At 35.8% G+C, this 13,208-nt stretch overlaps 1 pseudogene; it reads left to right on the top strand.

Moving 5' to 3' along the window:
- The first annotated feature begins 3,161 nt into the window (after window positions 1–3,161).
- LOC122732249 lies at window positions 3,162–11,308 on the top strand (annotated as a pseudogene).
- Window positions 11,309–13,208: the final 1,900 nt, after the last annotated feature.

Here is a 13,208-nt window from a genome sequence, read left to right as displayed (position 1 = left end):
TGTCTCACTGGCAGGATTAAAAACAAGACCACTGGAAATGACGCAGAAAACAAAGGATGACCTTAGTGTCTGACCAAGCCCTAATTGTTCCACAGTTCCTGCTGCCACTACTTTCATGGCTGTTAGGGGGGAAAAAAACCCAAAACATTCTCAACTGGCCATGAAAAGGTGTGGTCTTAATCTCTACTGAGTTACTCTGATTTCCATTTCTACTAACTCTGGGCTGGCTTTGAAAGAGATCAGTTTAGGCTCCTGAACTAAGCCCTTGAGTGGGGGTGTTCCCCCAAAACCCCATTATTTATAATTATTCTCACACATTCTATGAGCCTAAGAGAGAGGCCTCTGTTGATTAACTCTAGGCAAACATACACACTGAGCAGCATTTCAAATGGTTAATGGTAAATTCCAAAATGTTTACCCCAGAGGGTAAAACAAGCCTTTTGTGATTTAAACTTATGATGTCAAGCTAAAATAAAAATGGAGGTCACTAATCTCTACATAAGGATTCTTGCAGGCCTCATATTAACTGTTTTAAAGTATAACATCAATGTTTTATTGTATTTTATTTAATAAACATTTCCCAATTCTATTTTAATCTGGATCAGGGGTGTTGCAAGTCTCATCACATATGTCCCTCAGGCTGTGTGTTTGACAGCAAGGAGTTAAACTTTTTAGCATACATGGATTAAGTATCTGTTATAGCACAGGTTCAGTGCAAGAATACAAGTACGAAAGTGATTGGGGGCAGGGAGATGCAATATTCACGAAAAATAAATAGAACATAATGTAATTTAAGGAAAGAGAAGGAAGAAGAGACAGACAGAGACATAACGTGGAATACAACACTACAACATCACTGATCATGTGATTAATTTAAGTAATTCAGAAATGAGAGTAGGGGTGGGGAATGGAACAGAATGCTATCTCCTGGAAAATAATTAGCTGAATCATACCATTTTAGAGCTGAGTTAGACCATAAAGAACACGTACAGCCCTTTGGCAATCTGAAAAAGCTTATGAGTTTCTCAGAATAATGTCTTTCAATTCTTAAAATACATAGGATTACAAAGTTAACCAATTATACTGGAATACATTTCATAATTTTTTAAAAAATGATAAAATTGAACACCTTAGGTTTAAGAACCCCTGATGTCATATAGTGTCATCATATACCAGAGAAGGAAGTGGAAACTAAAAGAATTTAGGTGACTTATGTGAAGTTACACAAATGTAAGACTTGAAGGCAGGTCCTCTGGCTCTATAAATACATCCCTTTTTCCTCTGTATCTTGATGACTATGATCTTTATGTGACCAATTTGTCACACTTCACCTCTGCACCTCCCTCTCCCCACTTTTGGGTTGAACTTCCACATGTTTTATGAGCGTTTAGGAAGAATGGCTTTCATGATGCAGAGTTTCAATTAAATTACAGTTTTCCTTACATCAGTAGGCTGATATTTCTAATTTGCAAAAGGAAAAGAATAGAAAAAGCCACTGTAAGGAAGATGTTCATTAAAAAAAATGTCACCGCCATTGATACCATGCCAATCCATTTCATTTTAATAGTTGTTCTATCATGTTTCAGTTTCATTTTTAATTAGTATCAAAAAGAAATGTTTAATGTATGTAAACATGCCAATGTGTTTATTGCTGTACAAAACATAGCACTAGCCTTGTAGACACAAGATGTTTAATCTGATCTAAATTAGTTAGGCAAATAGGATAGATGTGAAAAGAGCTGAGACAGGAGAGGAAGGGGCAGGACATGTATTTCAGAGTGAAAATAAACGAATGAGTTTAGATAGGAAGGGCAGGGGAGGAAAGCTGGAATTTACATATAGCTGATTTTTAGAAATGTCCTGTAGGAAAACATAGCATTTTGGCAATTAGTTAGATGTAAGAACTAAGTTTAGAGAAGGTAAATAAGGGTAGAGGAGGAAAAGAATATATACATCAGTAGAAAAAGTTGGAATGATATTGATACAAGTATTGACAAAAGGCTGAGAAGGTATGTTTTCTTCCTAACAACTGTTTTGTGTTTTTGGGGGTTTTTTTGCAGGGCAATGGGGGTTAAATGACTTACCCAGGGTCACACAGCTAGCAAGTGTCAAGTGTCTGAAGCCGAATTTGAACTCAGGTACTCCTGAATCCAGGGCCAGTACTTTATCCACTGCGCCATCTAGCTGCACACTAACAACTGAGATTTTTTTGTCACTTAGCTTTTGGAAAGCAGGTTGAGTAACAAGTTAACCCCTTTTCTCAGAAGGTTTAATAATGTAATATTTTTAAGGGATACAAAAACAATCTTACATGTGAATCAGCATGAAACATTCTCAAAGTTGGTCTTCGTGGTGCTAATCAACTGCCAAGAATGCAGTATGTGGAGAGCTAAGTTGAAATAACTTGACATTTTTTTTATAATGCAGAAAAAACTCTGAGTAGTTTCTTAGTCCTCCTTCAACCTCCTTCAACTGAGGAAAGAGAGAAGGGTATACTGTTGCATCAGTTTTTTGTTTTTTATTTAAAGACAGTTTCAGGCCTTCCTGCTTTGAGTCTCCGGGTGGCATCATGTACTTCAGAGACTTCAAGGGAGAGGAAGAAAAGGGCTAACATTTCTCTACCTTGGCATCAGGGTTATCATTTTTATATGCCACTACTTCACGGGGCCTTAACTAGACAAGCTTGTGCCTTAGATTTTGGCTACTTTTCCATTCTAGTTTGTCTTCCCTGATCTTTTCTTTTAAAAAAAAATTAACATTTTTATTTAAATTTTTGAGTTGCAAATTCTATCCCTCTTTTCCTTTCTCCCCTTACCCCTCCCTAAAGGTAGTAAGAAATAGGCTAGTTATGTGCAATTATGTAAAACATTACCATATTAGTCATTTGGTATAAGAAAACTCGAATAAAAGAAAAAATGAAAGAAAGTGAAAAATAGCATCCTTTAGTTTGTATTCAATCAATATCAGTTCTTTCTTTGGAGGTGGGTAGTGTGCTTAATCATTAGTCCTTTGGGATTGTCTTGATCATTGTATTGCTGAGAATACTTAAATCATTCAAAGTTCTTTATCAAACAATATTACTGTCACTGTGCACAATGTTCTCCTTGTTCTATTCACTTGACTATACACCCTGACCTTTTCGACTGTGCATGTGTCCCATTATGGAGTTATCCAATCTTAAAGGTAACCTTTTAAAAAAAATTTTTTTTAATTTTAAAAAATTATTTATTTATTTGTTTGTTTTTGTGTGGCAATGACAGTTAAGTGACTTGCTCATGGTCACACAGCTAATGTCAAGTGTCTGAGCCCAGATTTGAAGTCAGGTGGTCCTGAATCCAGGGCTGGTGCTTTAGCTACTGTGTCACATAGCTGCCCCTGGTAATCTTTAAGTTATCAACAACCAGAAGTCCCGGGTCCCAGGGTTAGACCAGGGGTGTGGTCCACAGAATCTATTGCAAGTCATAGTAATAGGAAAAAAAAAAAAAGGAATCTAGGCATTTCAGATTCAAATACTAATAAGAAACAGTGTGAGAAGGGCAAAATAATATCGAATTTGGAGTAACCAGACCGGGTCAAATCTTGGCTTTACCATATATTTTTACTTGCCCTTTGAGGCCTCAGTTTCCATTTCTTTAAAGTGAGGAAGATAGACCCCCAACATCAAATGACATTTGTGGGTTGATGTTTCTTGTTTGTTTGTTTTGTTTTGTTTTGGTGGTGGTTGGTGGGGCAACGAGTGTTAAGTGTCACACAGCTAAATCAAATGATGTTTGTAAAGTGACAAAGCCTATAGATATACCAGCAGTTATCCAAGGTCCATCCCATCTTTAGCTATTTGATCCTATGATTAAACCAGAAGTTAGTATTGGCATTATTATGCTCTTTTAATACTAGAATGCTAAAATACTTTGGATTTTTTTCATGTCTTGATGTATTCTAAATAATGTTTCCTTTGAGATTTTGTTAGTATTTTAAGATTGTAATTATTGCCCTTAAAATGAAACTCAATTTCAATCATTCTACAGAAAGAAATAAAGGAAGCCTCATTCACATGGCAATGCTGTCATTTTCCCTTAATTTGCCAATATTATTTTCTCTTTTATTATTTTTCCAACAATATACATTAACTCAAGTACTTTTCATTATTCCTGTCAATAACTAAAGCCAATATACTTTACAACAAATGAATAATAATAGAAACAATTATATTTAAACAAACTTCCCAATAACTTGGCTAGAGAAATGAGGGTGTTTTATGTCATTTCAATATTTGTAATCACTTTCAAATGATAGCATTGAATTGTAGATTAATTCCTAACAATATGTAATTCATTCTACCTATCATTAATCTCATAAGAGCAACATGTTTTTCTCATTCTTTGTGTAACCTGTGTTGCTATGGAGATGAGACAATCTAGCATATTTCCACCAGAGAGTCCACAGGCTACATTCATTTTAAGAATTTGAACTTCTGGGACAGATGATGACGATTTGTGAGAAAAACACATGAGAAAGAGAGAGGAGTTAGTATAGAGGAAATTTGTCATCTCTCTATGAGAACAGGCAGTAGATTTTCCCTCGTGTTTTGCTACCCCACTTTCCATTCTAGAGAGAATAAGAATCGTGGCTCCTATAGTTTTTGTTGTAGGAAATGAGTACACTGCTTTGCTGGAACAGGTTATGATACACTGCCTCTCCCCCACCACAAGATAATTTCCTTTTTTATTCCTAGTAACTGAGCCACTCAAACTTGCCCTCCTTTCCATGAGGAGTAGGGAAAAATGACTCCTTTTGCAGTTATCATTGTGAACAGTTGGCATTGGCTGCTGCTATATCATTCCCATCCTTCCTCCTTCTCTGGATGCTATTCATTCTACCAATATTCCCTAAAAGGGATTCGCTTGCATGCAGCTGTCTATATAAAGAGATATGGCTCAAAAATGGCAAGAATATAATCTGAGTTCTAGCCCACTCATCAGAGAGTAGAAGGGTAATGTCTGCATAGGTAGTAGCCCAGATGGGGAGAAGTACATGCAGGGCTCAGAACCATCAAGATTGGGTGAGGTGATCTTCCAGCTTTTAGAGTGGGTAGTATGCCAAACATATCTATCTATCTTCTACCCTTTAAATATCTCTAATCTAGGACAATATAGTTAAGGACAAACACTGCTCTCCTAATTATTCTTAAAGGGAAGAGTAAATCATAGTTAACACTCACCAATTTCAGCTACTTCTTACCAAAATACTGGTTAAATAAAATACCATCATAAATAGTAAAAGTGAATTAACAACAAAAATTACTGAAATCAGGGTAGTTTTGTGGATTAAAAGGTATCAAAGAACACACATGGGTAAATTAGCTCGTTGGGGAGGGAGATAAGATTTCAGCTCATGCCAAGAGAGGGGTGACTTCTCAACAAACTCTGGTACAGTGCTAAAGAGCAAAATATATGATTGATGTGCCTTGCATCCATCCATCCACACATATGCACACATAGAGGCACATATATACATATATATTTATCTGTCCATGCATGTATTTATATGCATATGTGTGCATGTGTAAGTATGTGTATATGTTTGGGTGATGTGAACCCTGAGGACTCCAAACTACTGTTTTACTTGTAAAAGTTTGCAAATTGCTCTCTGTCTCTGTTCCTCCCTCATTCCCTCTTTCCATCTCTCTCTCTCCCTCTCTCTTCCTGCTTCTTATCTCAAAGTCTGTATCCAAGGAACAGAAGTTAAGTCCCTTATCCATTTGGCATTACCTCAGCTAAGTGGATATCATGTCTCCCTTCACATTTTTGACAAAAGACTATCTTTCAAATCATTGCCTCGAAGAGTCTCACATCATTTATATAATAAAAACTTAACATTTAATTCCTGTTTTAGGGTTAATGTTAGCAAACTGGATAGTGTTTTTGAGGGGGAAAAACTTGAATATTTGTAGAGTGAATAAGGATACAAGAGACAGAGACATCTCATCTCAATATGAGGCACAGGGAAGTGACAGAGATAGTGATCCCCCTCTGGAGATCTCAAACACTTTGGAGGTAATTTATGATAGCACTCTCAAGTTGATAAACCAGAAAAGATTTTAGTCAGTGAGGAATTAATACCTCAAGGTGTATCAAAAGCCCCTAAAGGTAATAGAGTATTAACCTCCTCTGGAGGTCCGTTTTTGGATTTTATTTTTTTTGCGAGTGCTTACACAAAAATCCCCCTTTTCTAAAATGTCCTCCAAATTAACCTTCACCCATACATATCCTTTTCCTTTATTCTATTTAGAAAATATATTCCTTTCCATTTATGTGTTGCTACATTTTCTCCTGGTCACCCCTACCCAATATCTAACCAAGCCTCTGGGTTCAGTCACTAGCCAATTTCTTTTCCATCATAACAAACTGCATTCCAAATGACTGCTGGATTTGTTTCAGACAAACATATGGCAGAGAGGAGGTTAACTCTTTGGCAAGCCCCCAGAGGACATTCTATTGGAAATATTCCTTGCTGCATCTGCCAGAAAATTGCCCACACTGATTGAAAGGGCAACTTCCAACAAGGCAAGGATTCTCTGTGGTAAGGAGGCTCCAGAAAATAACCAGTTTGACTGAAGAATTCAGTTATGTGGGTAGCATTCAAGAAATGAGTTAGTGATACACAGTAAGGCTAATGCATTAGTAACTCACAAACCATGAATTGAATAATTAACATGACCCTTTTAGACCCTATAGCTAAGATACCTTTCCATAATAAGCCACATAAACCAAAAGTTTAAATTATGCTTCATTTCCACAACCAGAAGATCCATTTTCCTCCATTATGGCATCTTTTAAAATGAGTTCAACCCAGATGCCTTTTCACCGTTTTGGCTATGACGTCTACATATGCACATGTCATCAGATATGTTGAAGGGTTAGTTTTTTTTGACATTTTAAGATGGTGAGCCTCAGACATTACTGGAATGTAAAAACATTTTTAAATCATCTAATTCATATTTTAAAAAAACATTTTTCACATTTATGTAAAATTTGAATTGATTTAATTAAGCCAGGCTTTGATATATTTAGTACCGCAGAAACTTTCCCAGCATCCTATTATTGACTTAAAGGGCAATGGATAACAGAATGTTAATTAACTTCCTAAAATTAACTCTGAAACACTGAAGTAATCAATTTTGTCAAACATTAAGGGTGTCAGAGCTAGTCTGTGAACCTTTTGTGGGCACTTCTTTGCATAATGTCAAATCTTCTTACAAAATCTCTGAATTCAATGGCTTCCTCTAAATTTCAAGTAACCCAGAAATACTTAATAAAAATTGAAGTCAAACTCTTATTCTTCAAGTAATACAGAGGGGGGTCTCAAAGGCCATGTCAAATGGGGCAATTCCCCCCCAAAATCAGTCTGTGAATATGAGCTAGGTGACTCCTATGTTCATAGAAGCTCACACATGATCAGTGGTAATTGTTTTGTTTTGTTTTGTTTTGTTTGCTTGCTTGCTTTTGTTCACAGAAAGTTATGAAACCATTGACTAAAATATAGAATTTATGTTCTGCAATTCTGGATAGAAAATATGAATTAATGAAATCATGAATCTTTTGAAGGACTAAAATATATTAAAACAGAGATTTTGCCAGTTATAGAATTTGACATTAACTATTTTTAGTACTTGTAGCATCATACAATCATAAAGATAGAAAGGACATTAGAAATCACATATGTCAATTTTTTCAAGAAATATATTTAGAATTTATGTGTCTTAGGTAGAGTCAGGATGTGGAGTAGAAGCTGAACCCTTCCAACTTTCTCTTCTAAAGGACTTCAAAATAATGCCTCAAACTGAATTCTATAGTGGTAGACCCAACAAAAGGTCTGAGTGAAGCATTTTTCAGCCCAAGACAATTTAGGAAGTTAGCTTAAAGAACTCTGTGCCACGGTGGTGGGGTCCTGCCCAGAGGCCACACAGAAGGAACACAAGTAGCAGGCCTTGGAAACAGCTTCAACATAGATGGCAGAAGCTGTTTGAGAGCCCAGCTGAAAGGAGGCAAGGGAATCAAACAACTGATCAAAAACCAAGTTACAGAGGATAATTTTCTATCACTACATGCAGGAACATTTTATTTTGCCCAAATGCAGTTAAGGGTTGCAGTTCCAGAGCACTTGTGGTGCAGGGGAGCAGGGACCCTGGTAACAGTTATAGGGTGGAGAAGATAAATTGTGGTTGCTTAAAAGAGAGCAAAAACCTTATCTCAATTCCAAGGCAGAGAGAAGCACTATTATAAATAGCTGAATGGGAGCAGAGGACTTGGTCAGAATTCCATGACCAAGAGGAGTGGTAGTAGCACTTTTGGCTGCAGGAGATCAGGAGCCCTTCCTGAATAAAGGCCAGATTTCAGATCAGGAGAAGAGTAATCACAACTCTAATTGGTTCATACAAACTTGTAAATAATCAAAACCTTAGAGACACAGGACTAGTTTTGAAAACAGCAAAACAAATAACCTGAAGCTTGGAAGAGTGTCCCACCCAAACCCTGGCAAGAAAACACAACATTAATATAAAGCTAAATTTAAAAAAAATAGTCAAGAAAAATGAGCAAAAAAAAAATGGAACCTCAACATAAAAAACTACCATGGTGACAGGAAAGATCAAGACACAAAATCAGAAGAAAATGAAGTCAATGGGGGCAGCTAGGTGGTGCAGTGGATAGAGCACTGGCTCTGGATTCAGGAGTGCCTGAGTTCAAATCCAACCTCAGACACTTTGACACTTACTAGCTGTGTGACCCCGGGCAAGTCACTTAACCCCCATTGCCCCCCCAAAAAAACAACCAAGAAAATGAAGTCAAAGCCTCAAAGAAAGAAAAATGAAAATTGTACACAACCCCACAAGAATTCTTAGAAGAACACAGAATGATTTTTTAATCAAATAAGAGAGGAAGAGGAAAAAATGGGGTGACATGCAAGTGATTCAAGAAAATTGTGAAAAGAAAATCAATAGCTTGTAAGGAGCAAAGAAAAAACCTGAAGAAAAAGCTAAATGGTTAAAAAAATAAGCACAGGGGCAACTGGGTGGTGCACGGTGCAGCTAGGTGGCACAGTGGATAAAGCACCGGCCCTGGATTCAGGAGTACCTGAGTTCAAATCTGGCCTCAGATGCTTGACACTTACTAGCTGTGTGATCCTAGACAAGTCACTTCACCCTCATTGCCCCACCAAAAAAAAGAAAGAAAGAAAGAAAGAAAGAAAGAAAGAAAGAAAGAAAGAAAGAAAGAAAGAAAGAAAGAAAGAAAGAAAGAAAGAAAGAAGCACAAAAAATCACTGAAGAAAGCTCTTAAATAGAATGGACCAAATGGGAAAAATAGTTAGAAAAATTCACTGAAGAAAATAATTGCTTAAAAATTAGAATTGGCCAAGTGGAACATAATGATTCCATGAGAAATCAAGAATAAAACAGTCAAAAGAAGAAAATATGTAATATCTTAATGAAAAAATAACTGACCCAGAAATTAGATTGAAGAAAGATAATTTATGAATTGTTGAAACATCCTCCACTACCACCACTGGCTCCTCTCCTGTTCCTCACCATCACCACTACCACCACCACCAGCACCACCATTTTCATTCCCTTCCTGCTCTTGCCACTGCTGTTTCTCTCTTGTTCCCTTGAAGTGGACCATCTGGTGCCTCTTTTCTGAAGCAGTGGTTGAGGGGAATTCTAGACTCACCCAGGCCAATAAGAAGCTAAAAGAAAGAGTCAAGACTGAAAATAACAAGGACATTAATTTGATGGTGGCAGGGTAAGATGGTTAGTGGTACAGTTTAAGATTAAAAGACACACATTACTTAACCAATAAAAGCCTATTGTGAACAACATGGTTTGTCAATGAGACAAATAAGATTCTAATTTGATTGGCAACCAATCAATGAAACAGACACACCTGCAGTTGAAAATGGAAGGTGAAAATACAACTGATGTATTTCAGCACCATACAGGAGGCATTTACTAAAAGGATAACTCACATAGTTCTACTCCAGAACTGTGTTCCCAAGGAAAACAATACCTTCACAATGAGAAGATCAATATTTGTTCATCCATATCCTGATTACTGCTATATTGTTTTCTCTTTTCTTTCATTCCCTGCCCCCATTCCTTTATTGTCCATAAAATAACTGGTTTGTGTACAGACAAATGCATATTTTAACTGAATGGCCAATGTTATGTTTTGATGAACATCAAATGAACATGGGGAAGGAGGAAAATAATCTTTTTCTGTGAAAATATGCCTTTTATCCTTTAGTGGCATGCTAATTAATCTTTTATCTTTATATTTCAGTAATTTATTTTACTCTCATTGTTTAAAATTCCCACGAAATATTGCATACCTTTTCTGTTTGGATAATTTCAATGTTTTTTTTTTATAAAACCAATGATTTCATAACTTCTTTCTTCGTGCATAGTTATTACATGTAGGGCAATCTCTGTCTCTCATTAGGGTTAAATTACTATAAAGAAATTGATCCTAGAAAGTTTTCCCTTCAAGTCAAACATCTTGTTGTTTAAATAAAATTGTTTAAAATAAAATAAAATAATAATTATTGCAATACATGAAAGCCATGATCAAAGAAATATACTAGATACCCTAGTTTAAGAAAGTATTAAAGAAATTGCCCTGATACCCTAGAAACAGAAGGGAAAATAGAAATTGAAAAAATCCACCAATCACCTCCTGAAAGAAATTCTCAAAATATAATATTATAGGAATATTATAGCCAAATTTCAGAGCTCCCTGTTCAAAGAGAAAATATTGCAAGCAGCTAGAAATAAATATCATGGAGATTTAGTTGTATCCTTGTTAAAGTAGTAAAGCGGTTAAAATATGTTTTTCTAGAAGTCAAAGGCCTGGTCTTTGGGCTAAAGAAAACTGCCTCCACTGTGGCCCACTGCAAGAGAGGCAATGGGCTGATCAAGGTAAACAGACGCCCACTGGAGATGATTGAGCTTTGAACGCTGCAGTACAAGCTGTTGGAGCCTGTCCTCCTACTGGGCAAGGAACAGTTTGCTGCCATAGATATCCGGGTCCGGGTGAAAGGAGGAGGCCATGTCACTCAGATTTATGCTCTCCGGCAGTCCATCTCCAAAGCCCTGGTGGCCTATTATCAGAAATATGTGGACGAGGCTTCCAAGAAGGAAATCGAAGACATCCTTACCCAGTATGACCGAACTCTGCTGGTGGCTGACCCTCTTCGCTGTGAGTCCAAAAAGTTTGGTGGACCTGGAGCTCCAGCTTGCTACCAGAAATCCTACTGATAAGGTAACTGCTAGGATTGTGGGTCTTTTTGCAATAAATTTGGTATATGATCTTTAAAAACAAAAAGAAAAAGTCAAAGGAGCTGGAACTACAAGTAATCTTCACAGCAAAACTGAATATAATAGTTCTGGAGGGAAGTAAAAATTCAAAGAAATGTATGACTTTCAAGTATTCCTGATTAAAAGACTAGAGCTGTATTGAAAATTTGATATTCAAACACAATACTCAAGAGAACAATTAAAAACATAAACATGAAGAACAAATCATAAGGATTCAATATTGTTAAAGTATTTACTCTTACACTAAAATATGCTAATAACTTTCGGATTATTAGGGCAATTAGAAGGAGCACACATATAGAGAGGGCATGGGTGTAAGTTGATTATGATGTGATGATCTATAAAATGAAGGGGTGAAATTGCTAACATTTTTATAGAGGAAGGTGATATATGTAATTTCTAAAAGTTTTATCATTGTCTATGGGTATGAGTAGATTATGATGGGATGAACTCCCCAAGAATGAAGGGGTGAGAAAGAAGAATTTGCTGGGAGGAGTGTGAAAGGAGAGGAAGAATGGGGAAAATTACTTCACACAAAAGAGACATTCAAGGAGAGATTTTCCAATGAAGGGGGGAAGAGGTGATAGGAAAGGCTTAACACTAACTCTCAATAGAATTAGAATTCTCAAAGAGAGAATAAAACACACTCAGTTAAGTATAGACATGTATCTTACTTGTCAAAGAAGTAGAAGGGAAAAGGGATAAGAGAAGGGGGACAGAAAGGAGGGTGGATTAAGGAATATAATGATCAGAACCAAAACAGACTTTTGAGGAGACTGTTAAAAGAGAGAAATACAGAGACAGAGACAGAGAGAGACAGAAATAAAAAGAGGATGCAGCAAAATATAGTTAGTCATGAAAAATATGAATATAAATGAGATGAATTCACCCAAAAATATAAAAGCAGATAGCAGAATGGATTAGAAACTAAAGTTCAACAATATATTGTTTGCAAAAGATATACACAGAGTTAAAAATAAGGGACTGGAGAAGAATCTGTTATGCTTCAGTTGTAGTTAAAAAGGCATGGGTAACAATAGACCTAATTAAAGAGAAAGCTGGAAACTACATTTTGCTAAAAATGTAACATAATTAATAAAGCAATACCAATACTAAAGGCATACACATATGTGTACATATTTATGTATATGTTTGTATTTATATATATGTATATATATATATATACGCACACACATACATACATACATAGATGTGTATATGTGTATATAGTCATAGCACCCACATTCTTAAAGGAAAAATTAAATGAATTACATAAGGAAAAAGACAGTGAAGATACCTTAACGGTGGCCTCAACTTTCCCCTCTCCAAACTAAATAATTCCAAACATAAAATAAATGAGAAATTAATGAGATAAATGTAATTTTTGAAAAGTTTTAAGTGATAGCCCCCTGGAGAAAAAAAATGAATGGAAAAAGAAAAGAGTCAAACTTTTTCTCAACAATATATCATTCCTTCACAAAAGCTGATCTTGTATAAGGATACCTACCACAAAAACAACTTCAGAAAAGCAGAACTATTAAATGCATCCTTTTCAGACCATAATGTAACAAAAAATTATATTCTATAAAAAGTCATAAAAACATAGATTTAAAAGTACTAGGAAAATAATTTGGTCATAAAGGATGATTATGGCAAAGATAAATCAAAGACAAAATAAAAAATTTCATTGAAGAGAATAACAATGGTACAATATACTAAATTTTGTGGGATATAGTCAAAGAAGTACTTAGAGCGAAATTGATATCTCTAAATACATCAGTAAAATAAGATCAATGTAAGTTAAAGTAAGTTCAATGAAATATACATGAAATTTTTAAAA

This window comes from Dromiciops gliroides, chromosome 6 (genome assembly GCF_019393635.1).
Source record: "Dromiciops gliroides isolate mDroGli1 chromosome 6, mDroGli1.pri, whole genome shotgun sequence".
In the NCBI taxonomy this organism is placed as follows: domain Eukaryota; kingdom Metazoa; phylum Chordata; class Mammalia; order Microbiotheria; family Microbiotheriidae; genus Dromiciops; species Dromiciops gliroides.
Note: the sequence above shows the minus strand (reverse complement) of the source record. Positions and strands in the feature narration are given on the sequence as shown.